This window comes from Eurosta solidaginis, chromosome 5 (genome assembly GCF_040869045.1).
Source record: "Eurosta solidaginis isolate ZX-2024a chromosome 5, ASM4086904v1, whole genome shotgun sequence".
In the NCBI taxonomy this organism is placed as follows: domain Eukaryota; kingdom Metazoa; phylum Arthropoda; class Insecta; order Diptera; family Tephritidae; genus Eurosta; species Eurosta solidaginis.
This window is the reverse complement of record NC_090323.1, coordinates 26887328-26915252: the sequence shown is the minus strand read 5'-3', so window position 1 is coordinate 26915252 and position 27925 is coordinate 26887328. Positions and strand designations below refer to the sequence as shown.

At 38.2% G+C, this 27925-nt stretch overlaps 1 protein-coding gene and 1 long non-coding RNA gene across 2 annotated transcripts in view; one reads left to right on the top strand and one right to left on the bottom strand.

Moving 5' to 3' along the window:
- LOC137252328 (F-box/WD repeat-containing protein 4) overlaps nucleotides 1–27925 on the bottom strand; it is a 76228-nt gene that overhangs the window by 40551 nt on the left and 7752 nt on the right. The window lies entirely within an intron of this gene.
- Nucleotides 11–27922, top strand: LOC137252330 (uncharacterized). The gene is made up of 3 exons (XR_010953519.1): nucleotides 11–392; nucleotides 487–717; nucleotides 27485–27922. It is a non-coding gene; the product is annotated as an uncharacterized lncRNA (long non-coding RNA).

Sequence of the window (27925 nt, the reverse complement as noted above, 5' to 3'; positions counted from 1 at the left end):
CTGTCGGACGAGAACATGACGGACGCGAGCACCGATACCATCAGAGCTCGCGTGACCACAAACCCTCCCACCGCAGCAAGCAAGGACAAAATTGTGCAGCCTGGGGATGAAAGAGAAATCCCCACCACACAAGAGCTCATCGAGGGCTTCGACCTCCAGGAACTGGAGCTGAATAGGCGGGACGAAAGCGAGAGCGGATTGTCGGATGGCGATGATCCGATGAGGCCGGCCGGGCCAAAATGACCGGCACAAGCATAAAAATAGCCCAGATCAACCTCCATCACGCCATTGCAGCCTCGGCTGTACTGGTAAGGAGGTTCGCCTCGGATGATCTGGGCATCGCCCTCATACAAGAACCTTGGGCTTACAAGGGACAGGTGAGGGGCCTTAATGTGAGTAATAACAAAGTTATTTGGGATCTCTCACAGCAGAGACCAAGAACATGTGTAATGCTTAAATCAAATATTAACTATTTTTGCATTACAGAATTTTTAAGCCGGGATCTGGTGGCGGTGCAGATCGAGGCAAAGGTGAATGGAGACAACACCAGCATTGTGCTGGCCGCAGCCTACTTCCCGGGGGACGACAGCACAGTCCCTCCAGTTAACGTGCAGAAGCTAGTGGAGCACTGCAGAAGAGCGAAACTTCCGTTGATCATAGGAAGCGATGCTAACTCCCACAACACGGAGTGGGGCAGCAGTGATACCAACCAAAGGGGTGAGTGTTTACTAGAATATATAGTCAGCAACGATTTCAATATATATAACATCGGGAGCAAACCGACGTTTGTTACGAGAGTCAGGGCAGAGGTCCTAGATATAACACTTGGCAACAACCTAACTGAGAATATGATCTCGAAATGGAGAGTCTCAGAAGAACCCTCCCTATCGGATCACAGGATCATAAGGTTTGAGCTGGGTGCTGTATCGGGGCAATCCAGCCCTAAAAGAAATCCCAGGAAAACAGACTGGGGCAGCTACAAAAGTATCATAGAGGCTAACGCGGATAGTCTCAGAAATAAGAGCAGAAGCACTACTGTACTGAGTTAGAGGGCAGAGTGGATAGAGCAAATCAGATAATGATAGATGCCTACAACTCCAGTTGCCGAGTCTCCCTAGTTAAGGGTAAGAAGGCAACCCCCTGGTGGTCGCATGACCTGACACTACTACGAAAGAAAGTCAGGAAACTCTTTAACGGGGCAAGAAGAACCGGCAACTGGGAGGAATACACTCAAAATCTAACAAAGTACAATAAAGAGATAAGGAAAGCTAATAGGGAAAGTTTCAGAAATTTCTGTGAGGGAATTTCTAGCACACCTGCAGCGGCAAGGCTCCACAAGGCCATAGCTTAAGAGCAGAGGGAGATTAACCTAGCGATTAGGCTCCCAGACGGTACCTATACCGGAACGGTGGGGGAGCGAGTGAGGGCCCTGCTACATACGCATTTTCCGGGTGCCTCTCCGCAAGTACCGGAACCTGTGTTCCCCAGAGTGAAACCAACCCCATCAGACTGGCAACTGGCCAACTCCCTCTTCAGTGAGGCCAGAGTTAGATGGGCAGTGGAATCCTTTGAGAAATACAAATCTCCGGGGGTGGATGGCATCTACCTGGTGCTTATGCAGCAAGGGACACAGATTATCCCACATCTAGCCAGGATCATGAGAGATAGCCTGGCACTGGGATACATACCCATGATGTGGAAAAGAGCAAAAGTGGTTTTCATACCAAAAGTAGGAAAAAAGGACTATTCGCAGGCAAAGTCCTTCAGACCAATAAGTCTAACTTCCTTTGTCTTGAAGGCAATGGAAAAGGTATTGGACCAAGAAATTAGGTCGAACGCCCTCAAGAGCTGGCCCCTACATCATAGCCAGCATGCGTACAGAGCGGTTAGGTCCACGGCTCACAGCTCTGTACCAATTAACATCTGAAATACAGAGGGCGTTCGAAACAGAGGAAACAGTGATTTGCGCTTTCCTTGACATTGAGGGTGCCTTTGACAACACATCTCATGCAAGCGTAAACATAGCACTGCAGAGAAGAGGAATTCAGATGCCTATCCAGAGATGGATTGACAATCTACTCCACACAAGAATCGCTGAAGTCCATGTAGGCAGCAGCGCAGTTAAGGTTAATACCACGAGGGGGTGCCCTCAAGGAGGTGTTCTATCACCACTTCTGTGGAGCCTAGTAGTGGATGAACTCCTGCAAAAGCTATCTGACAGTGGCATAAGATGCCAGGGATATGCTGACGACATCGTCATAATTGCAAGGGGTAAATTCGAGAGTACGCTCTGTGACATAATACAGAGAGCATTGAATATTATAAAGGGATGGTGTGCCAGTGTGGGGCTTAACATCAACCCATCTAAAACGACCATCATCCCTTTCACCAGAAGAAGGGGCCTACCAGCCCTGGGAGCAATTACAATAGATGGCGTGGCGCTAGAACATGGAACCGCGGTGAAATACTTGGGGGTCATTTTTGACACCAAGCTCCTATGGAAACAGCACTTCGACTCTATGAGAGCTAGGGCCACGAGGTCCATCATGATATGCAAATGTTTAGCAGGCAAATTATGGGGCTGTAGCCCGCATGTGCTAAGATGGATGTATACCATGATAGTAAAACCTATGATAACATACGGTTCGATAGCCTGGCCATCGAAAACAACTCGGGCGACGACGAGGCAAGCACTATCAAAACTTCAGCGACTGGCATGTGTATGCATCACGGGAGCTATGCGCACATGCCCTACAGCAGCGCTGGAGGTTATCCTCGATCTGACCCCGCTGCATATATCAATACAGCAGTCAGCCAAGCGAACCCTCCTGAATCTTGCTAAGGAGGGCTCGGGCATAGGTAAAGTCATATCGTCCCGAAACATGGAGGAATTGAGAGAGAAGATCCCAATCTCACAACTCCCGAGGGATGATATCCTCAGGCAGATAGTCTATGAGAGAAGGTACAAAGTAGAACTGGGAGACAAGGGTACGTGGGAGGAAAGCAGAATAATAGAATAGTATGGTATACAGATGGCTCGAAGACGCCAGAGGGGATTGGATCTGCAGTCATTGGACCCAGAGCCAAGATATCAACGCCTCTGGGAGCACACCCGAGCATTTTTCAAGCGGAAGTATTCGCTATAAGCCAGTGTGCTGACCTGAACCTTCAGCGCGAATACTCCAATGAGACAATTGCCATACTCAGTGACAGTCCCTCAAGGCAATCTCGGCGTCTGAAATAAAATCAGCACTAGTCCTTGGTGCGTTGAAAAGCTAAATCAACTAGGAGCACACAGCAAACTGTTGTTGGCTTGGGTTCCTGGCCACAGGGGAGTGGAGGGCAATGAGCAAGCGGACAGCCTGGCAAGGGAGGCAGCAACGACACGACCTATTGGTCCTGAGCCGTTCCTGCCAGTAGGCCCGCAGGAAATCAGAGGGCATCTACTAGTAGAAGAAAGGGAAAAGAGGGAAGAGGCAATCTAAGCTACTGCTGGGGGGCTACAACACAACTCGATATAGGGCATTAATGGGCCTGACGAAAGATAACCTGAGGATCCTAACAGCTATTCTTACAGGACATTGCAGACTGAACAGCCACATGCAGAAGCTGGGCATACTATCGAACAACACATGCCGATTTTTTGATCGATCAGCGGAGACGGCGGAACATATACTTCTGGAATGTGACGCAATCTCAAGACGTAGGGCTAAGTTTTTGGGTTCACCATGGCCAGAGCATTCTCACATCAAATCCCTCAAGCCAGGTGAACTGCTAGGGTTCATCAGAGAAGTCGGGCAGTTGAGGGCACAATAGACCAATGGTCGCAGTGCGGTCCTCAAATAATTATCTATCTATCTATCTAATGTTGTTGTGCACTGCAAAAAAATGTTGAGTACCAAAGGATTTTGCACACATTTACATTTGAACCCACCCCATTGGTGGACAGGCCCGGGTGACACCCAACGCAGAAGGGTGTTCTGCGCAAAAATACTCTGGATCCCACTCCCGGTTTGTGAGGGACCCGGGGTCAGTTTTCGGTTTTTCGTTAATAACTTTTGACTGACTTAAAATTTTAGTTTTCCGCCTTTGTATTATTGTTGTAGAGGTCAGTACGTGTCTTTTCACACCTCCCTCAATATTTTTGGACGCGTATTAGCAGTCGACCCCTGTTTTAGACTTTTACCAATCGAAGGTTCGAACGCGTATTTTGATAACTTTTGAATAAATTTAGGTTGTGCATCTTGTAAAACGTTACCCAAATTGTAGATTCCACCCATGTGAAACAAAAATATCGGGAGGTGTCAAAAGACGCCTTTTGGACCCAGGATCACGAATCCGAATGCGGAAATTGGAAATTTTATTTCTTTTAGGAGATATTTGAAAAAAAGTTTAAAATTTTCATGTGGTTGTTGTAATTTTGATGATTTTGTTGTACCCACAAGATAAACTGTGGGTAAAGGTGTTTTGCGCGGATATAGATTTGGTCTCCAAACCGGTGTTGGACCCACCCAGGGTAATTTTTTATAAGCGCAGCCGAAGGCCGCCAACGCAGAAAGGTGTTCTGCGCAAAAATACTATGGATCCCATTTTTCGGTTTTTTGGAAATATGTTTTGACAGAAATAAAATTTTTATTTTCCGCTTTCGGATTCGAGATCCTGGTACTCAAACGAGTCTTTTGATACCATTCCCGATATTTTCGGACGTTTATTAAGAGTGTCATGTTGTCGTATAGAATTACCAAATGTTTGATGCTTGCCCATTATTTAACGTATTAAACGCACTCCTTGAAATTTTCGCCCATATTAATTATTCGATTTAAGGGGTTTTCACCATATGTTAACGATAAGTTAATCGCAGGTCCTGAAAACGTCCCTAAGCATATATTTTATTATTTTCGCTAAAATATTTCTAAAGCATTTTGGGATTTAGACAAATAAATACAAGAAACGTGCACCGGATTAGAGTTGGGTCGTTTCGTTCTGAACTTGTTCAATTGACCGGATCTCTCAACTGAACAAGTGAACTAGATCATCGATTTCGGTTCTATTTGTTCGTTTAGTTCATTTGTTCCTTTAGTTCGTTTTATCTGTTATTCTTTCTCAAAGGCCACCGTGGTGTGATGGTAGCGTGCTCCGTCTTCCACCTTCCTTGATGCCCCAGGTTCACACCCCGGGCAAAGCAACATCGAAATTTTAGAAATAAGGTTTTTCAATTAGAAGAAAATTTTTCTAAGCGGAGTCGCCCCTCGGCAGTGTTTGGCAAGCGCTCCGGGTGTATTTCTGCCATGAAAAGCTCTCAGTGAAAACTCATCTGCCTTGCAGATGCCGTTCGGAGTCGGCATAAAACATGTAGGTCCCGTCCGGCCAATTTGTAGGGAAAATCAAGAGGAGCACGACGCAAATTGGAAGAGAAGCTCGGCCTTAGATCTCTTCGGAGGTTATCGCGCCTTACATTTTATTTATTTATTCTTTCTCACTTCTCGTTCGCGAACCTTGTAAATTCATACATACATACGCAGAAATTCTGAGCACGAATGTCGATGTGCCACTTACACTAAAGATCTGTGTGGTCATCTTTGTGTGTGGCACTGATAAAACAATATATTGTTACGAATATTAGCAAAACTAAGGAGTGCTGCCAGCTCTAAGCCGATCTAAGCAGTGACGTGAATGCACATCAATAATTCAATCATTATGTATCTACATAAACGAATAAATAATTGCGTCTACACATATGTACACATTCCGACGAGCAACATTTACATACAAGGCAGCAAGAGATGAGATGTCACACACCGATGAATTTACTTATACGCTTATGTGTGTGCGGGAGACTGTAAACTACAAACACATGCATATACCTTATCTGAGTTGTCACAAGAGAGAGCAATAATTTGTGCACGTAGTTGTGGCTGGCGATTTTGTAGCCGAAACAACTAGTAACTTCTGGAAATCGAAGAGCCTAGAAGTATGCAGCGTAAACTATAAAAGCGGCGCCAGCGAGTAAGAAGTAATTCAGTTTGATTTGAGTTGTCAAGCAGTTTGATTAAGACGATATCTAGCGAGCAATAGCAGTGTTATTTTGAGTAGTGGAGTTTCATTGAGCTATCAATCAGTGTGGTTATTCAGCAAGCTATTCGTTGCACAGTTTGTTATTGTGAAGTACTTTAATAAAGGCCATTTTGCATTATTACAAATTGGAGTTATTTATTCAACAGTTTAGCGATACGAACGTTGGCAGTAGATTGCAAATAAGAGCATTTGCAGTAAATTCGTTACAATTGGTGTCAGAAGAGGAATTGTTGAATAAATTGCGAAGATTGGGAATACAACTTGGACATGGCAAAGTTCAGTGAATTGAAGATCCAGCAACTGAAAAAGGAGTTGGAGAACCGTGGATTAAATACAACCGGCAATAAGATCGAACTTCAAGCACGGCTACGAGAGGTAATGGAGTCGCAAGGAATTGATGTGGACGAGTATGCCTTTTATCCTGATGGGGACGAGACAACAACAAAAATTGAAGAGAAAAATGAAACATCGCAGACAGTTACGAGCACAGACTTGAACATGATATTGGCTGCAATATCTGCTCAAACATCGACAATGGCATCTCAACTGGAATCACAGGAGACACGTATAACATCCAAGATGGAAACTCAACTGGAAGAACAGAAAACATATATGGCATCCAAGATGGAATCACAGGAGACACGTATAACATCCAAGATGGAAACTCAACTGGAAGAACAGAAAACATATATGGCATCCAAGATGGAATCACAGGAGACACATATTGCAGAAATGTCGTCAGAAATAACATCGAAGATAGAAGCACAAGAAACACGGATATCCGAAATGTCGGCGCAAATTTCAGCACAGATATCATCGCAGATCTCTGCTCAACTGGAAGAGCAAGAAGGACGAATTTCCTCGAAGTTGGAGGCGCAAGATACAAAAATTTTACAGTTTGAAGAAAAAATCGAGGCCGAGGTGGATGCTTTGAGAGGACGTATCGAGCAGTTGCAACTAAATCGCCCAGCAGTTTCAACGAGTAATCCAAAGGTAAAGATACCATCCTTTGACGGTTCTGTTCCTTTTCAGGTCTTTAAGCTACAGTTTGAGAAGACCGCAGCAGTGAACCAATGGAATGCTGAAGATAAAGTTGCAGCTCTGTTCGTGGCACTGAAAGGGCCTGCCGCGGAAATCTTACAGACTATTCCAGAGTACGAACGGAACAGTTATGACGCATTGATGGCTGCTGTAGAACGGCGATACGGAAGCGAACACAGGAAACAGATATTTCAAATAGAATTGCAAAACCGCTACCAAAAGGCTAACGAGACTTTGCAGGAGTTTGCTTCGGACATTGAAAGATTGGCTCATCTTGCAAATGCGGATGCACCCGTGGAATACACGGAAAGAGTGAAGATTCAGAGCTTTATAAATGGCATACGGGACGTCGAAACGAAGCGAGCCACATACGCGAACCCAAAGCAAACATTTTCTGAAACGGTATCCCATGCATTGACTCAGGAAACGGCGTCATTATTGAGTAAACCAGCATACAAAGCTCATCGTGTGGAAGTAGAAAGGCCGGAGTGGGTAGACACAATTTTGGAAGCACTAAGGGGATCTCAACAGAAGAATGCCCGAGTTATTAAATGTTTCAAGTGCGGCAACCCAGGTCACATTGCACGTCATTGCGATCTTGGTCCTAATAGTTCCAACAATGTGGGTGGCCGTAAACGCAAAGCTGGCGGAAATGAGCAAGAGCGTGTCGAAAGTAAAGAACGAAAACTTGCCCCGGCTGTTGAATGTCCTGTGATATCTGTGTCGCAGATTGGAAGGAAATCAAGCAGTCTTACCATCAGAGGGAATGTGGATGGTAAAGAGCGTGTACTGACTGTAGATACGGGGGCATCTCATTCCTTGATTCGATCTGATTTGGTCTACAGGGGAATAAAGTCATTACCTGGAGCGAGGTTGCGTACGGTCACAGGCGAATATAACCAAGTTCAGGGAGAAGTAATATGTGAAGTCCTAATTGGGAAGGTCATGGTTCTACACAAATTCGTTGTGGCGGAGATCGTTGATGAAGTTATATTGGGAGTGGATTTCTTGGTTGACCATGACATCAAGATCGATATGCAGAGAAGGGTGATGCATTATGAGAACCAAGATGTGCCACTTAACTTCAGTTTGGAAAAAGGGTTCAGCAGTAAGCGAGTGCTGGTCGAGGAGATTCGACAGAGACCACGAAAGTCAAGGAAAGTAGATCGAGCAAAGGTTGATGGATCGAATGTGCCAAATAAAGCGAAATTAAAAGTACCTGCGAGGAAAAGACCGGCATCAACAAACCCTAATGGACGCACTAAATTCACTGAAAGAATTTTTCAGAAAGAATGCAAGGATGATTTCAAGCCAGCGCGCACTTTTGTTGGGAAACGTCGGAACGATACTGAGTATGTGAAGCCAATCCGTCAAGAACAAGCTCTACAAAGTAGTTCTTCATTGGCCAAGCAACAGAGTGCGAGAGAACGATCCAGAATAATGAGTAGTAAGATGGAACACAGGTACGACAGGGAAAATAATTCGGAAGGTTTCCGGAATGGAGATTTGGTACTGTTAAACAACCCTCACCGGCGGAAAGGTGTCCCAGCCCAATTTCGGTGCAGTTGGGAAGGCCCGTACAAGATTGTGAAGAAGCTCAGTGATACCATCTACCGCATACAAAGCATTGAGAAACAACGGAGTAGAAGAGTGGTACATTTGGCGATGCTAGCAGCGTTTAGATCGAGAGATTTGTCTGATCGGGACGATCAGACTTAGGTGGAGGGCAGTGTTACGAATATTAGCAAAACTAAGGAGTGCTGCCAGCTCTAAGCCGATCTAAGCAGTGACGTGAATGCACATCAATAATTCAATCATTATGTATCTACATAAACGAATAAATAATTGCGTCTACACATATGTACACATTCCGACGAGCAACATTTACATACAAGGCAGCAAGAGATGAGATGTCACACACCGATGAATTTACTTATACGCTTATGTGTGTGCGGGAGACTGTAAACTACAAACACATGCATATACCTTATCTGAGTTGTCACAAGAGAGAGCAATAATTTGTGCACGTAGTTGTGGCTGGCGATTTTGTAGCCGAAACAACTAGTAACTTCTGGAAATCGAAGAGCCTAGAAGTATGCAGCGTAAACTATAAAAGCGGCGCCAGCGAGTAAGAAGTAATTCAGTTTGATTTGAGTTGTCAAGCAGTTTGATTAAGACGATATCTAGCGAGCAATAGCAGTGTTATTTTGAGTAGTGGAGTTTCATTGAGCTATCAATCAGTGTGGTTATTCAGCAAGCTATTCGTTGCACAGTTTGTTATTGTGAAGTACTTTAATAAAGGCCATTTTGCATTATTACAAATTGGAGTTATTTATTCAACAGTTTAGCGATACGAACGTTGGCAGTAGATTGCAAATAAGAGCATTTGCAGTAAATTCGTTACAATATGTATGGACTAATTATGAAAAACATCTTTTGTAAGAAACTAATTACATTTATTAAACTTGAAAAGATCATATTTACAATTTGTGTCTGTACTCTTTCAATTTCCTGGATGTTCCGAAATTTGTAACTTTTTTTGAAGTTAATTAAACATATATGTATATATTAACTTATTTATTCATAAGACATTTAAATATACATACACAAAGCATTGCTACATACTCACCCTCACCTATACTTTTTGGCTTTTTTCGCGGGTGCAAACAGCAGTGAACAAATTTGTTTGAAAACAAAAAGAACAGACGAACAAAAAGAACAACTTGTTCGTTCATCAGAAAAAGAACTAAAGAATCGAATCTCTGAAATGAACGAAAATGCACAACTCTACACCGTATTAAAATTGTAATCGGTTCGGTTCAGCGATTCAAACAGTTTTTGGACTATTGGACTGGCTCGTTAAAGCGGTTTTCTGGTTCTTTGAACCGGGTTTTGGCGCTTCAATAGAGCGTCATAACCTTGGTAACAACAATCCGAAAATCAGTAAAGAGATGCAAAGTTTAAAATTTTCATGTGGTCGTTGTTATTTAGATAATTTTTTTGTAATGCAGAAATTGGTTTTGCGTGGATATAATTCGTACCCCCAAAACAGGTGTTAGATCCACTTACGGTAATTTTTGTCAGCGCAGGTGAAGGTTGCTCATGTCGAAAGATGTGCGCAAAAGTATTACGGATCCAACCCGTGGTTCGGCAGCGATCCACGATAATTTTTCAGTTTTTGTTAACATCTTTTGACAGAAACAAACATCTTTTTTGTCGACTTTAGGTTGGATATGTATTAGCAGAAGACCACAGAAGTACATTATTTCCATGAGTTTTACAACTTGCCACGATAATTGGTGAGGGTACGTAAATATTTTCATTTACAATCGTGGACAAACATCCTATCATGATATTAATATAGGCATGAAGTTTTAACACTTAATTGTACTCAGCTCTTCTTTCGCTGGAAAACATTGTGAAGAGGACGCAGGAGTACCTGCAATTCATTCATGAGCACTGCCTACGACATTATACCAATGTATAAGTTGTAATTGATGACTTCAATGCCAGAATTGGAAAATAAATAGGTCTCTTGCATGCATTGAGCCTAATCATCTCTATAGGTGCCCTAGACATGTTCTCATCCAGCACCATGGTTAAACATAAAAATGTCCACACTCAGTCGCATTGTAAACTTTACCAAGTAGCGCAACTAACAGCTGATCGCTCAAAATTTGCACACACACAAACATCACTAATGGCCATATTACGGAAATCTTAGGGAAATTGAAGTTAAATTTTTAAACAGATATAAAATGTTATAATTTTGGAATATATAGCATCTAGGACACCTTAATTGCAGTAATTGAAAGAAAATGTTTGCTTATACTCAAGTATTTAATTATATTTTCTAAATTTATCTTTAATCTTGATGCAATGATTGAAGTTATATTAATCCAATGCAACTCTGCTCTTCGTACTGTTCTTCATTCCACTCCAGTCGAGTGTCTCTATCACTGAATTCGAGTGCCTTCCAATCTATTCGCAACATAACCTCAATTTAAGCTGCCAAACTATACAGTAAACAATGCTCAGTCGGCTTTGAATTTTGAAGCATTGTGAATGATGACTAAGTGTGATATCTTCTGCATAAACGTCAAAATTCCAAAGTGATTGGATCACCTGATTCGTATTTGACTATCGCTTTCTCATTCTGTATCTCTTTCTATCACCCGCTGAAGATAGGCGCCGCCATATTGAACAGCCTGTCAAAACGCTGAAAAGTAGCCATATTGAACAGCCTGTCAGGCAGTTGACAGATAAGAGAACACACTTTGTCATCATTCACAATGTTTTGAAGCAAGGTGGATCGTTGAAAAATTGAATTTTCATTACGGAGAAAAAAAAAATATATATAATAAATTGAATAAATTGAAAATGTTTTTTGATTTGTTCTTCTTTTGTGATATACATATACTAATTTTTTTGTGTTTCTTTGCATTGATATCATTTACTAAACTGATTTTTGCGATTTGTGTATTGATCTGGTGAGTTACTTTGGTGTCTTTTTTATTGAAGGATTATCCTCATTCTGTGGATATCCGTGGTACGATCTATATTGTTTTTTGTTACATTTTTTGTTTGATTTGTTTTAGAAATTAAAAAACTTTAAAAATTTGTTTTTAAAGCCCCTAAAAAGGGCAAACGTGTTATGACGTCGTCGTCTCTAAAGTCGGTGGCGTCCTTCGCTGATGTAGTAGATGATGCTAGTCAGTGAAAAAAAATTAAAATTAATAATGTCACAAATGTGTAAAATTTTTATGAATTATAAAAAAATGGTCTAATAAAATTTGGTAATAATAATCATATGTGTGATTCACTGAGGAATTCAGCTATGGAGAATAATATCTATGAAAAAGATATTGATATCGATATTGATGTAGCTAGTCTTCCCAATTATGTTAATGATAACTCCGTGTAATTAACAATACTGTTACTGATGTTAATGAAACTACTTTTGTTGATAATAATATTTCTAATTTACCTGGTGAAGAAGTAGCTAGTAATGATAATGTTCCCTTACTAATTTTATATCCTCCATCTTTTAAAGGAGATATTTTTGTTCTAGTAGATTCTTCAGAGTGTACGGCTATGACGACTGAAAATTTTAATAATGGGTTATCATTACATTGTCAAATTAAAAGTCGAAGGTTTTCAGATATAGAAACTATTACTGCAGTAGGGAAATCTTTGTATAAGGTTTTCTTCAAAAATACGTGTGCTGCTAATACTGTTGTAAAGGATAAAAGACTATTGAAGAAAGGTTTAAAGCCCTTTATTCCCAAATCAGCATTAGAACTTTATGGTGTTATTAGGGGTGTTCCATACTGTTATAATGAAATTGATATTTTAAAGGATGCTATTTCTGAGGTTCCGAAATGAATGAAGAAGAATGAAAATGAAAATTGTTCTACTACCTCTGTTAAAATTGGTTTTTCGGGAGATCAGCTACCCAAATTCATAATTTTTGAATACACTAAATTGGAGGTTGATTTTTATATTCCTCCTTTGAGACAATGCTTAAATTGTGGCAGATTAGGACATACTCAACTAAGATGCAAATCTAAAAAAAGATGTATTATTTGTGGCAATAATGAATGTAAATGTCAAGCCAATGTTTGCATATTATGTGGAAAGTCCGGTCATAATGCAAGAAATAAAGATAAATGTGAAATTTGATCGAAAGAAGTTATGATTAATCAAGTTAGAACCATGAAGAAGCTTTCTAGAAAAGAGATTTTAGATATTTATTATCCAAGATCTAATAGATTTAATATTTTATCCGCTGATGAAGAAAGTTATCCAGCTCTAACTACAGAAAATGTTATGAATGAATTTATTGATAAGGATGTGTTAATAAATAAGTCATTTACAAAAAAATCATATTCTGAGATTGCTAGTAAGGGTGATGAAAGGGTTAATTTTATAAATTCAAAAATAAATGTGTCAAGAAATAATAGATCAAATTCATCAAAAAATATTTCAGTTTACAATACTTTTGAATATCAAAAAGGTATTGTTTCAGAGTTAGAGAAACTTCTTTCAGAATTTATTCTTTTTACTCAAAAAACAACTCTTAAAAATCAAAATTCTTCATTAATGAATGACTTTTTTTAATTAAAATCAAAATGTGATAGTTTTTTAGCTAATTGTGACGACAATAAAATAAAATTATTATCAAATCATAATGCTTTTAAATGAGGGTCTTACAATTTAATTTCCAATCGCTTAAAGCCAATGGGGATTTTGAATATTATATTAATAATAATGATATTGATATTGCATGTTTAAATGAAATTTTTTACTCCAGATTAAATAATAACAGAAATTTTATTAACTATAATTCAATTAAAAAATTTAGACAGGATGGTTATGGTGGTGTTGCTTTTCTAATTAAAAAATGTATTAAATTTAAAAGAATTAACTTTACTTCTGCTTATGATGTTCTTATAACGCAAACTTTAAATTTAAATCATAATTTAATTATTTGGACTGCTTATTTTCCGCCTAGCATTTGTGTTTCTGATTTTGTTAATGAATTAAATAGACTCATTAGTTTTTTGGAAAGCTATAGCAATGTTCTTATTGTGGGTGATTTTAATGCTAGATATATTGGTTGGGGAGATAATATTAATAACTCAAGAGGTAATCATCTTTTTGATTTAATTCAACAATCTTCATTTCAAATTCTGAATGATGGTAACTTTACTTTTTTTAAAGATTTTAAATCAACTACGGGTTCTGTTCTGGATCTTGCTTTTTCAAATAGTAATATAAACTTCAAATTTTTTGTTGATAGTATAAGAATTCGTGGTAGTCATCATATGCCAATTATAATTGAAAGTAATATTGCTACAAATAACTTGAATAAATTTTTGGCCAGTAACAAACTTTTAAATTCTCTTAGTAAGCTTGAAATTGATTCTAATATAGATGATTTTGAAAGTAAAATAAATAATGAAATTAATTGTGCTACTTACACAGTTAGTCATTTGAAAATTCTAAAAGCTTGGTGGACTGATGAAACTGCCAAAGCTTTTAGATTTTTAAAAATTGCTTATAAGAAAGTTAAACTTATTCCTAGTTCATCAAATTTTGATGAGCTGATTCAACAACAAAAAAATTGGAAAAAGGTTGTTAAAAAAGCTAAGAAAAATCATTTTAATAGTAAAATTGATGACATTAATATAGGTATTGGTAAAAGTGCTTGGCGTCTTGTTAAATCATTAGGGGTCATTTTAGTGTTAATAGAAACTCTGTATGGTGTAATGATAATAATTTAAGTTTTTTGAATATGTTAAAAGATCAAGTGCCTCAAAGTTCCGTGAGTATGCCTATAAATGAATGTGTTGAAATTGATATCAATTTGGATTTTTCTTATGATGATATTGTTGATGTTTATTGGAGAAACTTATTGGAGAAACTTTAAAATAGTCGCTATTCCAAAAAAAGATAGAGATACTAGTGATTTTCGTAATTTTAGACCTATAGCTCTTATTTCTGTCCCACTTAAAATAATTAATGCTTGTGTTAAAAATAAAATATATAATTTTCTTGAGGTAAATTCTAAATTTCCAAGTACTTCTTTTGCTTATAGAAAAAATAAGGCAGCAACAATGTGTATTAATCATATTCTTCATCAAATTAGCATATTTTAAAGTCAAAATAAAAATTTTATTCTTTGTTCGACTGATTTTAGTAATGCCTATAATTGTGTCGATATTACTATTCTTAAAAATGTATTGTTTGAGTTTGATATTGAGGTAGGTTATATTAATTGGATTATTAACTTCTTAGTTTTCAGAAGACTTAAAATTAATAATGATGTTGTTGAAATTTTTAATGTTTTACCACAGGGTAGTTGTTTATCTCCTTTTTTATTTAACATATACACTGCTAAATTTCTGTAATACTTCCATTTTTCAATTTGCTGATGATTTCTTTATTTTATCTGCTGGTAACAAATTTAAAAATGCTAATTTAAATCTTCAAGATAAATTAAATGAATTTGCAAATTTATGTTCTTCTTTAAATTTATCTTTCAATGCTTCTAAAACTCAGGGATGCACCTTAACGTTAAGCTAATCGTTTATCAAAAAATTTCCACCGTTTCCGTCGAAACACTTCGAAATATCGATAAAGAAATTATCAAGATAAATTGTATTTCGTTTTTAACCGAAACGAAAAGCTTTCGTTAACGTTAAAAACGTTAACAAAAACGTGATACTTTATGTTTGAATTGTGCTGGCAATGCTATAGCCATGGTGAAGCCGTAAGGCGGTAACAGTAAGCGGACATACACACAAACTCCATGCAATTTGTTTGTGTAATTCGTTGGTGGTAATGTCAAAAATACTCTGAGAAATATTCGTACTATCAAAATTCATGAGACAAGTTGCAATCAGCTTGGCTAATGCTTTCACCTTTAATGACTCCGCCTTCAAAAGGGATAATATAGCATTGCCAGCATAGTTTGAAATTAATAATCAACATAAACGATTTGATTTCGTTTTGATATGGCAGAAAACGAAACAAAATAATTTTGTTAATTTGGCGTTCTTAACGTTAAAAAACGAAACGAAATGACTTTGTTTCGTTTATTAACGTTAATTTTCGTAACGAAATGATATCGGTTCGTTGGTTAAGCATGCCTGCTAAAACTAAAGTTATGCGTATTAGTAAAGGTTGTAAAAAGGATGTTAATGTTTTGGTTAATGGTATTACTATATCTCACGTCAATTCAATTAAAATTCTTGGTCGTATTTTAAATAAATCTCTCTGTAATTGATCATTATAATATGATAGTCAAAAATTCAAGTGCAAATATAAATTTATTTAAATATTTAACTAATATTAAGTCTGGTCTGCATCCTCAGAAAGCGCTGAATTTATACAAATCCCTAGTTAGAACTAAAATTGAATACTCGAATACATCTTTGGTAAATACTTCATCTTCTTCTTCTATTAAGATACACACTTTACAAAATAAATTTCTTAGAAGGTGTTTTGGAGTCACCCCTTCTACACCTATTCATACTATTTATGCTTTATCAAATGAATTACCACCTATTGAACGTTTTAAATTGCTTATGACTAAAGTATTAGTTAAAATCTTTGCTTATAATGATCCAATTAAATCTTCTATTGTTGATTATATGAATTGTAATTCTAGCTGTTCTTCTATTTATAAAGAATAGTACCTGGGCGACCGAGCTTTGCTCGGAAATCTTCAAGTATGCCACATAACATACTTTGTTCTACATGTCGTCATTAATCAAACTTTCCTTTTGTATATGTATGTTTGATTTCCTTAAAAATAGATTTCAAAAACATATCAAACACTCACCGCAAAATGAACTGGAATGAAAAATTTGAAATGGGTAATTCCAGCTTTTAGTATAAGGGATTGTTATGATAATTAGTGAAATCGAGAACTAAGTTATTTAGGTCGAGTATCTTCATCCGCAGAATTATTAATTTCAAATATTTTTTAGTTATACACTATGAAAGTCTCACAATTTTATTACATTCTAAAAACTTGTAAATTTCACGAATGACAACTATCAGTTATGACAACTATCAGTTAGTTTAATAAAATGTCAACTTACTTCCCTAAGCGCCATCTGTTGGTAAGTAGTTAAATGGTTAGATATCGTTTTCAAATTGAACATATGCCTCTAGTGTTCAACGGTAGCAAATTACCATGGTGAGATATCTTTTTGCTATGGTGAGAAATCTTTCTAAAAGTAATCTGTGAGAAATTGCAATTATTCATTTCATATTTGCCAAAAATATGCATTTAGATATATTTAATATTATGTCCCTATTGTAATGCGGAGTGAAGTAACTTTCGTTTGATACCCATATCGGCATATCTCATGCAATTTTTTTTTTTAATTTCGAATAGGTGGCAACCCTAAATGGCAACCCTACTCAAAAATGTCCCTATTGTAATGCAGAGTGAAATACCTTTCGTTTGATACCCATATCGGCATATCTCATGCATTTTTTTTATTTTGAATAGGTGGCAACCCTAAATGGCAACCCTACTCAAAAATTTCCCTATTGTAATACGGAGTGAAATACCTTTCGTTTGATACCCATATCGGCATATCTCATGAATTTTTTTCAATTTCGAATAGGTGGCAACCCTACTCAAAAATGTCCCTATTGTAATGCGGAGTGAAATACCTTTCGTTTGATGCCCACATCGTATCTCATGCAATTTTTTTTTAAATTTCGAATAGGTGGCAACCCTGTGAAACATTCTGAGTGGCAACAACTAGGTAGAAAGTCTTAGAAGGTGATACATTATCTCTGTGCCAAATTTCATTTAAATCGGTTCATCCGTTCCCGAGATCGTTCGGCTATACAAACATACAAATATACGAATATACAAATATACAAGAATTGCTCGTTTAAAGTTATAAGATAAGTCAATTTTTGATAATATTGATATGATTATTCATGATTTCTTTCGATCGAATTTGTTAATTATTGATAAAACTTTACCAAATAACATTATTAAATATCATTATAATGAAATTTTAAATGATTATAAATCTCGTATTTTTCAATTATTTATACTGATGCTTCTGATGATAATACTGGTTGTGCATTTCTTTATTTAAATAATGGATTAGAAGTTTGTTTTCATTTATCATTTAAAGCTTCTTCTTTTGGTGAATTATTAGCCATTGAAGAAGCTATTGAAGTTACCTTTGTTAATAATTGCTGTAATGCAGTTATTTTTACTGATAGTTTAGTTTCATGTCAAATTTAAAAAAATAATAATACAATTAATTCTATTGCTATTAGAATTCATAAGAAAATTATTGATAGTAAATTTGATAACATATATATTATTTGGACACCTGGTCATGTTGGCATTTATGATAATAAGAAAGCTGATGAATTAGCTAAAAAGGCTATTTATGATGGTGTTTTTAAAAATGTTAAATTCACTGTTGATGAGGCTCAAAAAATTTTAAGAAATATAATTTTTGATGCATTTTATTCAAATTTTTCAAAGGATCACCCAAATTTGTTTGCTTCCATTTTTAATATAAGGAAAAACTTTTGTTGGTTTCGTAAAATTAGTTTGTCTCCTTATGATATTAAAAGAATTAACAGAATTTTAACTGGTCACACATATGATAAATCATATCTACACAAAATTGGAGTTTTCAGTTCTCCCTTTTGTAGGTGTGGTTTGATTGATGATGGATATCATAAGATTTTTGTTTGTCGTTTTTTGAATGAGATTAGAAGTTCATATGATCTTTTTATTAATAATTTTTCTTTTAATGATATTTTTATAAATATGAAGCTTACCAAAGTAACTCAATTGATTAACTTCTTTAATGAAGCAAAAATTGATTTTTAATAAATGATAGTATTATTCCTTTTTAACTTGTTGAGGAAATTATAAAATTTTATTTTTTCCTTTGTCGTATCCACCTGTTTCTTTTCATTTATCCGATTATTTTTTTTAATAAATAAATATCATATTGTAACGAATTTATGGAAATTCCTCTTATTTGCAACCTTCTACTAACGTTCGAATCACTAAACTGTTGAATAAATAACTCCACTATTCAATAATGCAAAATGGCCTTTATTCAAGTACAATAATACTACAACTCATTCCTCGTGCCTCAGCTGCTGCTTTTTATACTCTTTGGTTTCCTCGTTGACATATTTCTAGGCGCTTCTATTTCTAGAATGTGCTACTCGTTTACCATCTATAAATTTCTCAGCTATAACTACAGAAGCACGAGGATTATAGCTTCTCGCATAGCCCATGCGCGTGTATATGTGAGTCATACTTCCACAGATTATTGCCTACTTTTGGGAGCATCGCAGATAAGATATATGCATGTGTTTGTGCGTCTGTCTCCGCTGCGTGTACGTACATATGTGTAGACATAATGATTGATTCGTTTATGTAGATACAAGTGACTGCCTCCTTTATTGTTGTTGTGGTTTCATTTACTTAGCATCAGACTAGTGACCTAAGTCTGATCGTCCCCATCAGACAAATCTCTCGATCTAAACTCTGCCAGGCTTTCCAAATGAACCACTTTCATTTTGGTTCGTGGTTTGCCAATGGTTTGTATGCGGTACACTACATCGTTGATCCGTTTTACAACTTTGTATGGGACTTCCCAATTACACTGCAATTTCGGGGACAAACCTTTTTTTCGTTGTGGGTTGTATAACAGCACCAAATCTCCTTCCTGAAAACCTTCCGAATTAATTGCTTTATCTTATCTGGCTTTCATCTTGTCACTCATAATCTTTGCTCGTTGCCTTACAAGATCGTGTATCTCTCTCAACTCTTCTTCCAAGACACCAGTGGATTTCTTGACATTTCTCTCCGCATCGGCATCTATCCATAACTTCAAAACAGCTGGCAGTCGAAGGTCATTGCCAAAAATTACCTTTGCGGGAGTTTGGCCCGATGTCTCATGCACTGCCGATCGGTAAGCCATCAAGAATAATGATATGTGTGTATCCCACTCCTTATGGTACTTGTCTACTACTTTCCTTAAATGCTCCTCCAAGGTTCTATTGAAACGTTCCACAATACCATCGGACTGAGGATGCAATGCAGTTGTCCGTGTTTTTCGAATATCCAACTTCTTACACATTTCTTGGAACACAGCTGATTCAAAATTTTTGCCTTGGTCAGAATGTAAGTCCATTGGTACACCATACCTTGCATCCCAATCGTTTGTAACCACTTCTGATATTGTTTGCGCTTCTTGGTTTGAGATTGGGTATACCTCTGGCCATTTACTGAAATAATCCATAATCACCAGTACGTATTTGTTACCGCGGTTGCTACATGGTCTTCGTGACATTGCATCAGCATTTCCATGGGTACTACCTTTTCGATGCTCAATGAAAAAGTCCTAGCTTTGTAGTCGCTCGATCCACCGTGCCAATTGTCCTTCTGGATTACGGAACTGCAGAAGCCCTTTCAACGCTGCGTGATCTGTACTGACGCGGAATCGCTGGCCGTAGAGGTATTTGTGAAAATGTTTAATGCACTCTACCAATGCCAACAGCTCTCTCCTCGTAACGCAGTAGTTCCTCTCTGGTTTTCCAATTGAACGGCTGTAATATGTAACTACCTTCTCCTGTCCATCGACCAGTTGTGATAAAACGCCTCCTATAGCATATGCACTCGCATCTGTATCTAGAATAAATGTTGCTCCTGGAATCAGATATGCCAACGTTGGGGCAGTGAGCAAACGCTCCTTCAATGTTTGGAAAGCCACTTCTTGCTCCTTCTTCCATTCAAAAGCTTTATTTTTTCTTGTAAGCTCATGCAGGCTATGGGCAACGCTGGAAAAGTTTGGTACAAATCGGCGGTAATATGTGCACAGCCCAAGGAAACTTCTCAATTCATGCGGGTTCAGTGGTCTTGGCCAATCCTTTACTGCCTCTATATTTTCATTCGCAGTGCAGATGCCCTCTGTCGTTACCTTGTGACCCAAATAATTTACTTCCTTTTTAAACAGCGCACACTTTTTGGGACTTAGTTTCAGACCAGCGCCAGCTATTCTCTGGAAAACCTCATCCAAGTTTTTGAGATGTTCATCAAAGTTCTTGTCCAATACGATGATGTCGTCCAGCTACACTAAGCATGTTTTCTAATGTAGTCCTTTCAATACCTGATCCATGAGTCTCTCAAAAGTAGCTGGTGCATTACAAAGACCAAAAGACATTACTGTAAATTGCCAAAGACCATCTCCGACGCTCAAGGCTGTTTTCTCTTTGTCTTCCTCCTTCACCTCCACTTGCCAGTAGCCACTTTTCAAGTCCAGTGTGGAAAACCATTTCGTACCAGAGAGCGAGTCCAGAGTGTCGTCAATTCTTGGCAATGGGTAGCTATGCTTTTTCGTGACGTCGTTCAACTTGCGGTAGTCCACGCAAAACCTCATTTCCCCATCCTTCTTCTTCACAAGTACCACAGGTGAGCTCCATGGACTAGCTGATGGTTCGATGACGCCGCTGTCGCTCATTTCTTGTACGATTTGACTCACAACTTCCCGCTTCGCCAGTGGAACACTACGAGGAGCTTGACGTATCGGCCTCGCGTCTCCAGTGTCAATTTGATGTTTCACAACATTGGTGCGGCCTGGTTTGGAACCATCCTGGTCAAATATGTTTACGTACTTTAGGAGCAGTTGCTTTGCCTTACTATGATAATCTTCCGCTAGCCCCTCCGTCCATGCCGTGTTGTCATTTGAAAGATTAGTATTACTAGATGACGTATTCCTGTTCACAGTTAATAACTACTTCAGCCTCATTGAGTACTCTTACCGGAATACGTCCATCTTGTTTTGTCATAGCCAGGGTTTTTCCTACAAGTATGCTCGGTGCTGATTTGTGTGCTGCTTCGACAACCAACAATTTGTTTGTCCCACAATCTCCATCAACCTTTGCCCAGATGACTGCTTCTGATTTTGGTGGTATTTGCTGACTCTCTTCCACCAGCACTCGTTTACTGCTGTAGCCTCTCTCGTAGCCGAAATTAAGTGGCACATCCATGTTCTTATATCGCATCGTCTTGCTTTGCATATCGATCTTGATGCCTTTGTTGACTAAGAAGTCCACTCGAATTATGATTTCATCAACAATCTCAGCCACTATAAAATTGTGTAGTACCGTGACGTTCCCAATTGCTACTTCACATGCCACTTCTCCAATTACCTGGGTGTCCTCTCCCGTGGCAGTACGTAATTTTGCTCCAAGCAATGGTCTTATCTTCTTGTTGACTAAATCTGATCGATTCATGGAATGAGATGCACCCGTATCTACATTCACTAAACGTTCCTTTCCATCCACATGTCCTCCGACAGTAAGATTGCTTAAGCTTTTTTCAATTTTCGAGATAGAGATTATGGGGCATCCAATTGTGGGAGCCAGCTGTCGCTCCTTGCGGCTGACTCGCTTTAGGTTAACGATTGGGTGGACTTGGAGATTTGCTCATCTCCTTCAGCTCTGCGTTTACGGCCACCCACATTGCTGGAACTGTTAGGATTAGTACTGCAATAACGTGCAATGTGCCCTGGCTTTCCACATTTAAAGCATTTGACGGCACCATCGTTTTTCTGCTGCGTTCCTTTTAATGCTTCCAAAATTGTGTCTACCCAATCTGGCCTTTCCACTTCCACGCGATGAGCTGTGTATGCGGGCTTACTCAAAAGTGACGCTGTTTCCTCAGTCAGGGCATGGGATACCGTTTCTGCGAATGTGGGATTTGGGTTTGCATATGTCGCTCGCTTTGTTTCTACGTCCCGTATGCCATTTATAAAACTCTGAACTTTTACCCTCTCGGTGTACTCCACGGGTGCGTCTGCATTTGCCAAATGAGCCAACCTTTCAACATCCGAAGCAAACTCTTGCAAAGTCTCATTAGCTTATTGGTAACGATTTTGCAATTCTATTTGATATATCTGTTTCCTGTGCTCGCTTCCATAACGTCTCTCGACAGCGGCCATCAATGCTTCACAACTGTTCCGTTCGCACTCTGGAATAGTTTGTAAAATTTCATCTGCAGGCCCTTTCAATGCTACGAACAGTGCAGCAACTTTATCTTCAGCATTCCAGTTGTTCACTGCTGACGTCTTCTCAAATTGAAGCTTGAATACCTGGAAAGGAACAGAGCCGTCAAAAGATAGAGTTTTTACTTTCGGGTTGCTCGCTGGCACAGCTGGGTGGTTTAGTTGTAACTGCTCCATACGACCTTTTAACGGTTCTATCTCGGCATTAATTTTGTCCTCGAGTTGTAAAATTTTTGCATCCTGCTCTTCCAGTTTCACAAAGAGCTGCGATGATACCTGTTCCGAAATTTGTGCCGACATTTCAGATATACGTGCCTCTTGCGCTTCCAGTTGAGATGCCAAATATGTCTTCTGTTCTTCCAATTGTGATGTTATACGGGTTTCCTGCGATTCCAGTTGGGATGCCATATCGGTTGATATTTGTGACCACATTTCTGAAATGCGTGCCTCCTGTATTTCCAATTGTGATGCCATATATGTCTTCTGTTCTGCCATTTGAGATGACATTGTCGATGTTTGAGCAGATATTGCAGCCAAAATCGTGTTCAAGTCTGTGCTCGTAACTGTCTGCGATGATTCGTTTTCTCTTCAATTTGCGTTGTTGTCTCTTCCCCATCAGGATGAAAGACATCATCATCCACATTAATTCCTTCCGACTCCATAGCCTCTCGTAGCCGTGCTTGAAGTTCGATCTTATTGCCGGTTGTATTCAATCCTCGGTTCTGCAACACCTTTTTCAGTTGCTGGATCCTAGATTCACTCCACTTTACCATGTCCAAGTTGTATTCGCAATCTTCGGAATTTATTCAACAATTCCTCTTCTAACACCAATTGTAACGAATTTATGGAAATTCCTCTTATTTGCAACCTTCTACTAACGTTCGAATCACTAAACTGTTGAATAAACAACTCCACTATTCAATAAAGCAAAATGGCCTTTATTCAAGTACAATAACACTGCTACTTCTCGACAGATAGCGTGCTTAAATCAAACTCATTCGTCGTGCCTCAGCTGCTGCTTTTTATACTCTTTGGTTTCCTCGTTGACATATTTCTAGGCGCTTCTATTTCTAGAATTTGCTAGTCGTTTACCAACTATGAATTTCTCAGCTATAACTACAGAAGCACGCTGATTATAGCTTCTCGCATAGCCCATGCGCGTATATATGTGAGTGATACTTCCACAGATTATTGCCTACTTTTGGGAGCATCTCAGATAAGATATATGCATGTGTTGGTGCGTCTCTCTTCGCTGCGTGTACGTACATATGTGTAGACATAATGATTGATTCGTTTATGTAGATACAAGTGACTGCCTGCTTTATTGTTGTTGTGGCTTCATTTACTTAGCATCAGACTGGTGATGTGAGTATCACTTAGTGTCACTAAGATTCGTCACAGTATATATATACACTAGAAGACCCGGCTGACGTTGTTCTGCCCTAAATTTGGCCTATCTGCATACATTTTAATAAGCTTTTTCCGTCCGACTCTGCCCTGCCCCCCCCCCCCCCCTCTTCACTTTTTCCTAATCCTTTTATTCACTCCTCCTTCCGTCTTTTTCGCTTCATCTATCTCCATATTCGTCTCATTCTATCTCTTTCTCAATCTCCTTCTCTCTTTTCTCTTCTCTCAATTTCTTCTCATTCTTCTGCATCCCTTATTGTCTATCCCAGAGGGTGGTATGTATTTTATTCCAGTCCCAGTCCCACTGCGAGTCTCAGTCCCAGTCCTAGTCCTAATCCTGTACTAAAGCACTCATCAACAGCTTTCATTTGATATCCATATTCTATAAACACATTCTAGGTGTACTCGGGTCCACGTTTCGGCCTATATCTCGAGACCCTGTACGTCGATAGCAACCAAACCTATATAGTAACCACCGCGTGAGGTTTACGCAACTTGTGTGAAAGTTTGAACAAAATCGAGCGACGCATCTCTTCAAACACCGCAGACCAACTAACACACATTTTAGCCTTTTTTTTATATATATGTATGTATATAATTTTATTTTTCACACTTCACTATAATATTAAAACGAAATGCAGATTTTCGTTGCTTTTGAAATTCGGCTTAAAAATTGCACATGGAACAACTAAATACTCCTGAATTAAAAAAATGTCATAGTACCTCTAAATCGCGGGCCCCCTCAGAAGCCCGGGGCTAATCCCCCCCCCCCCCCCCAACCTTCTCGGCGGGCCTAGTGATGTGCTATACTTGATATCATTCGCTAAAATATTTTTTTTTGATAAGCACGTTGTTTAATTAAACAATAAAATCGGTTCAGTAGTTTAGGAGTCCATCGGGAACAAACATAGTGACACGTGATTTTTATATATTAAGATTAAGATATAATTTAAAAAAATTAAAATAGCCAACTTGCCCTACAAGGAAGAAGATTTACAAGAAGCATATCAAGCTTGGAATTTTTGTCAAGAACTATTTCTATAATTAATATAAGAACACAAGAACATTTTTAAATTTGCAAGATTATTTGAAACATATTAAGATTGGAATTTTTGTCAAGAACTAATTCTCCAATAGTATTTTTGAATTATATGTCACGTTTGAAGAATTACCTGGCAGTGGAATCATATTTTCCAGCAATTATATCAAATCTCAAAAAAAAAAAACAAAAAAATGTCCACATGCCCGCCTCTCAATACCAACAAAACCCACAAAGGAAGCTGTACAAACATATTTAAAACAATTATTAAGTTTTTATTTGCCGGCTTGAGGTCTGATGATTTGGAAAATAAAACACAGATGTTTTAAATATCTAGATTCAATAGTAATACGACGAGGAAATCAACTGAAGTTAATGTTGTATAAGAAGTCTATAGCCTCGGGTAGAATTATAAATTATTAATCTAAACATCCCAAAAATATGATCATAAATACGGCAATGGACTGTATAAGACGAATGATGAATATTACATTCAAAATTATTATAGGCTTGTATGGTCAGATATTTGAACGGTGCAAGATTAAACTTCACTTATAAACCCGACGTTTCGCCAAGCTCCTTGGCATCCTCAGGGGCTGGACATCTTTATTTAAAAACAATAACAATAACAAAGACAAATTTGTAAAAACAAATTGGAAAGAGATTCACACTGGAAATGCTAGATATACTAAACACACCAACTAACACAAGAATTAACTACAAAACAGATGTAGCAAACACCGCGCTCTCCTATAGGCATCTAATAACAAACAAAAATAGTTAACAACTCCACTTAGAAAGGGCATTATGTAATGATAGAAGATGGCGGAAGATTCGACAGCTGTCGAACGCCCTTAGCGCCAGTGACCTCCAGGTTGTATTTTGGAAGTACAAGAGAATGGGGGCATAAAAGAGGGCCCCTTTTGAAATAGTACTTAAATTAATACTTTTTAAATAATGATAGAATATAGATGTAACTTGATTTTAGTGAAACTTTTTGATAAAAACTATGAAATTAAGTTTGCTTTATTCATTTTTGAAACGTATGCAGCTTATCGATGTTACTGGTAATACTCTAGGACAGAGGTCGACTGCTAATACACTGCCAAAAATGTCGGAAAAGATTTCAAAAGACGTGCTTTGATATCAATAACCTCAAAGTAAAGACCTTACTAATTTCAAAAGATGTTTGCAAAAAAAAAACTAATTAAATTTTATGCTGAAAGGGGTCCTGCGACAAAAGACTACGGATCGTACTCCTGGTCTTGGAGCGGTTGAGGGCCATTGTTCGTATTTAAATACCGAGCCAAAAACGTGTCTTTTGAACACGCTCCTGACAGTTTTGAACGGGTATTAGCAGCCTACCACTGTCCTGTAGTATAACTTACTTAATTGGCGATTAACCGTTTAAACGGTTATGGCCGTCCAACAAGGTGCGCCAGCCGCTTCTTGGCTCTGCCAACTGGTGCCAATTGGTCACACCAAGGGAGTTTAAATCGTTTTCCACCTGATCCTTCCAGCGGAGTGGTGGAAAAATTTAACAACATACAATAGGGGGTGTATAAATTACTTTGGATATAAGTTGAAGTCCTGAATTTGAGTCTTTATCGCGTAAACCTGAGAAGTTTCCGCTGTGATAATATTCCTTGTTGGCCACCCACCATTACAATTCGACGCTCATATCAACTGTAGGCAGGGGTTGGGAGCCAATGGCATAATGTAATGATAGAAGGTGGATGAAGATTTGACAGCTGTCATATCGACCGCTCTTAGCTCTAGGTTGTAGGAGGCAGGGCATAAAAGAAGGGTAAAATAGTAGGAAGGTAATATAGTATTTAATTTCATACTCTTTCAAAATATAGAAAGTAAGTTTGGTTACATGATTGTAGTGAAATTTTACGATAAAAACAATTAAGGACGGGATTGCCTTAGGCTGTGCCGAAGACCTAATACCTTTCCTTTATGGATCTGAACGAATATCTGATGAAATTTAAAAAGTTCATAAAATCTGAACAATCAGTTGTATGGCATATATATTATAAAAGCTCCTAGCTGTGAAAATTAAGAAATTTTGAAAACTCCCTTATCCGACAAATCGGTTGCATGCGATATATATCGATTCGGTTTAGACAAATGATTCATCGGGCACCAAAGCATACCCACTCATTGAATTTCATCAAGATATCTATCTGTTCTCCTTTAAGGCCTTGGCATTTTCAACCTACTTTGATATTCCATTTTATTTTCATGAAAGGTATAGTAATAAGACTTAATTTCCTTTATGTAATTATAACTAATAATAATTAATAATAATAATAATTTTTATCCCCAATGTCGACAGATGTACTCAAAGTATTACGAAACCATCCCGTATTTCGGGAGCGATCCGGGGTCGTTTTTCAGTTTTTGGTAACATCTTTTGAAAGAAGCAAAATTCTTATTTGCCGCCTTCAAGTTGTTGGTAGGAAGATCAAGGTGTATGTTTGGACACCTCTCCCGACATTTTTGGACAAGTATTAGCAGAAGACCACTGAAGTACATTATTCCCGTTATTTGAACAACTTGCCACGTTGATTGGAGAGGTAAATATGTACAAATTTTCATTCACGATCATGGACAGACATCGCCTCATGATATTAATAAAGGCATGAAGTTTTAACATTTAATTGTACTGAGCTCTTCTTCCGATGAAAAACATTGTGAAGAGGACGCAGGAGCGCCTGCAAGTCATATATGAGCACTGCCCATGACATTATACATACATATGTATAAGTTGTAATTG